We start from the raw sequence: 3,571 nt of genomic DNA on the forward strand, positions 1-3,571 counted from the left end.
AGGAGATGTCGTACCCCGTTAAATTGGTCAGAGACCGGAGACAGCCGCATCTTCGGACCAGATATGCTCAGAGAAGCCGAGGAAAAAAGTCAAGCTAATCAGGGACCGACTTAAGACCGCTCAAAGTCGACAGAAAAGTTATTATGATCAGAAACATCGTAGGGTCAGCTTCGAACCCGGTGAATTCGTATACTTGAGAGTATCCCCGATGAGAGGATTGCAACGGTTTAAGATTAAAGGAAAATTAGCACCAAGATTCATTGGACCATTTTGCATAGTGGCACGAAGAGGCACTGTAGCCTACCAGCTAGACTTACCCGAAGACTTGTCCGACATTCACGACATGTTCCACGTCTCTCAATTAAGGAAGTGCGTAAGCAACCCAGAGAAACAAGTATCTCATGAGAACATTGACATACAGCCAGACCTCACTTATCAAGAATGTCCCATAAGAATATTAGAGGAATCTGAAAGGAGGACCCGACAGAAAACCATCAAGTTTTTCAAAGTCCAGTGGAGCAATCACACCGACAGTGAAGCAACCTGGGAAAGCGAGGATTTTCTTTGGACAGAGCATCCACAATTATTTAAGGATCAGCTGAAATCTCGGGGACGAGATTTTTCCTAAGGGGGTAGGTGTTGTGACACTCCAAAATTTTTACTTTGGTTTTCAGCAAAAACTTTGTGGTTTTTGAAAAGAGGCCATTTAAAATTTTCCAGAAAACCTTCCTCTTAAGAAACTTTCTTTTCTTTGGCAAGGTTTTTATTCTGGCTTCAAACTTTGGTGTTTGACCTTTTGAAACTTCTTCTCTGTTGGTTCTCTCTCAAAATTATTTTTGGGAGTTTAATCTTTTTCTTTTAAAAAGAAACTCCAGGAAATTTGGGATTTTCATATCTTGGAACCACCATGACTTGGCATTCTTGCCCATGTGGTAAAACCCCTCCAAAACCTCCCCTACAACTTGTGATCAACCTAAATTCTCTGTCCCAACTAATCCAAACTGGTTTTGGATTTTTATTCCAATTATTTTTCCCTCAATTCAATTCTGAAAATTATTTGGAGCCTGAGAGATTTTCAAAGCAAGTGCCCTATTGCATTTGAGTTTTGACCTCAAACCAATTCTCCTGGATTGTCCTTTGAACCCACAACCCAGAACCATCTTGATCCACTCCTCCTCTTTTCAAATTTTTCAAAATTCAGTCTCTGCAAGTTCTGACCAGATTTGCCAAATTTGGTGAAATTCATATCTACACTCCTCCAAAAATTCCACCAAAATTCAGGCAGCCTATTTGAGCAAGGAGAAGCCACTCCACCAAAAATCAGCTCAAGGAAAAATCACCAGAGGCCAATTTCATTCGGTCGAACACCTGGTGGGCACTGTTACTGTTCATAGTTCAGAAAATTCAGTTTTCAGTGTCATCTTCAGTCCGCCAGTTTCAGTCACGCGGCCACAGTGCCCTTGGCACGTTCCTCGCCGCCTCTTCCTCTTGTCCGAAGCTGCACACGCGTGCGTGGAGCCTTCCTGGCGTCGGTAGCGCGCTGGCTCGCCCTCGCCGGCGTCTTCTGCAGCGTCGGGACCTCCCGTGGCGGCCGACAGGAGGCACACCACGGCAGAACGCCGTTCCGCGCCGCCCATCACTCCCTGGCTCTCCGCGTGGCCTCATGCACGCCAGCGCACGCCCGTAGCACAGCCACCGTGGCCGGCAAGCACGGAACGCGCTCTCCGCCGCCGACGGGCCCTCACCATCACCGTTCCGTCGAGCTCGCCCTTAACATCCAAACCCCGGCCAGTTCAACACCAAAACGGACCCGTTGGACCTCCGTGATGATGCTCGACCCCCTAACCACTCCGACCGAGCACTGCGCCACCGTAATCGCTCGCCGGTGATCCTCGTTCACGGCAACCGCCTCGGACCGCCTATATAAAGGGGTCCCGAGCTCACTCTCGTGCACGCAGCACCTCCACTACTCACCAACACCCCGCCAGGCCACTAGGGGGACCTCGAGGAGGTCTCCTCCCCCAGCTCCGGCCGCCTCGCCCCGCCTCGGCCTCCAGCTCGATTCACTTCGGTGAGGCCACCTCCGGCGCCCAAACCTCGTCCGTAGCCCTCTCTTGCACCCAGTAGTCTAACCCCCACCTCAATTTAATCTTTGCAGCCCTCTCCGACGAGCTCCATCCACGCCCGAACCACCGTCCGCCGGAGTTGAGACCGCCGTCGACGTGCTGCTCACCGGCGACCAACACCACCACCCACCGTTGCGGAAGGACACGGTGAGCACATTGGTAACCTCTGATCCCCATGCCTCGCCGTGGATCGCCGCCGGCGACCACAGCAGCTCTCGCGCGCCGACGAGCCTCATCCCTCCCATTTGAAAATTTAAACATGACAAGTGGGACCCGCTGTCAGCCTCTCTGTCCTTTCTAAACGAAGCGTTATCTGAAAACGCCTTCTGCCAAATACGTTTTCTCTTCGGGCTGGCGTAATCGCTACCGAAGCATTTTCTGCTTTTATAAACTAGCCCCTGGAAATCTTCTGTTTCATTACAGATAAGTCCCTGGACAAAAACCCTTATAACTTTTAATCAGAAAAGTATTTTTGATTGATTCTTTTTCTGTTCTCTTTAAAATTTTGTCTTGTTTTTTATCAGATTTATTTGAAAAATATTTGGTTTACATTCTGTGCTCTCCTTGGTATTTACGTTAGCGCATATATCTTCTTTAAACGTAGATACCGAAGGAGGTGACGGAGCCGCGAACTTCACCGAGCTAGGCTCCGACTACTCTGAACCAGGCAAGCATGTTTGAACTTTTGATATGATGAGTGTCTTGGCATGTTTTGCATTTAGTTAGTTTCATGGCATGCCGGTGAGTATACCGATGAACGTTATTTTATGTGATAATGAGGTAAGTGAGTTCGATGATCCATACGTGGATGAATGTGAATATGAATGGCCATGTGTTGGCATGAGGATGGGTACGACGGCAGTGTTGTAGCATGCCAGTCTTACGCCAGACTATGTGACTTCAGTGTCAAACCATATCGGTCCAGTACCTATCATTTCCTTCCTTGTACTGCCACATGTTTTCCGCAAGGAATATGGTTTAGTAAGTTCCAAACCGCTTTCATGGTACACAGCAAAGAGGAGAGGCCGTGATGATGGTTCCATGGCCCTGGATTAAAGCCAGTCATCCGGTCAGGGGGCATGGGTGTTTCCGGTTGGGACCGAGAGGGGGGCACCCCTTAGAGCGCGCGTATATAAATTTGATCCCATGCTATTCGAGATTGTGATCTCCCCGTCTCAAAAGTTTTTCTTGGACGATGACTAGGGTGATTCCTAGCATCGAGAGGTAGGATGGGTGTGTACCGGTTAGCTGTGTTTTCTTCTGAAATACCGTAAACGGAACTAGTCCTTCGTGACTACGGAAATCCGTTGACTGTGGGAAAAATTTTGTACAAACTCTGCAGAGTCATATATTCCTCCAAATCATCTCTTCCATGTCAAGTTTCGTTCCTTCTTATCCTAATCAATTGTCAGCTTTGATGACAGAGACTCCGGTGAATCGCATGA

This window comes from Triticum dicoccoides, chromosome 4B, assembly GCF_002162155.2.
Source record: "Triticum dicoccoides isolate Atlit2015 ecotype Zavitan chromosome 4B, WEW_v2.0, whole genome shotgun sequence".
Classification (NCBI taxonomy): domain Eukaryota; kingdom Viridiplantae; phylum Streptophyta; class Magnoliopsida; order Poales; family Poaceae; genus Triticum; species Triticum dicoccoides.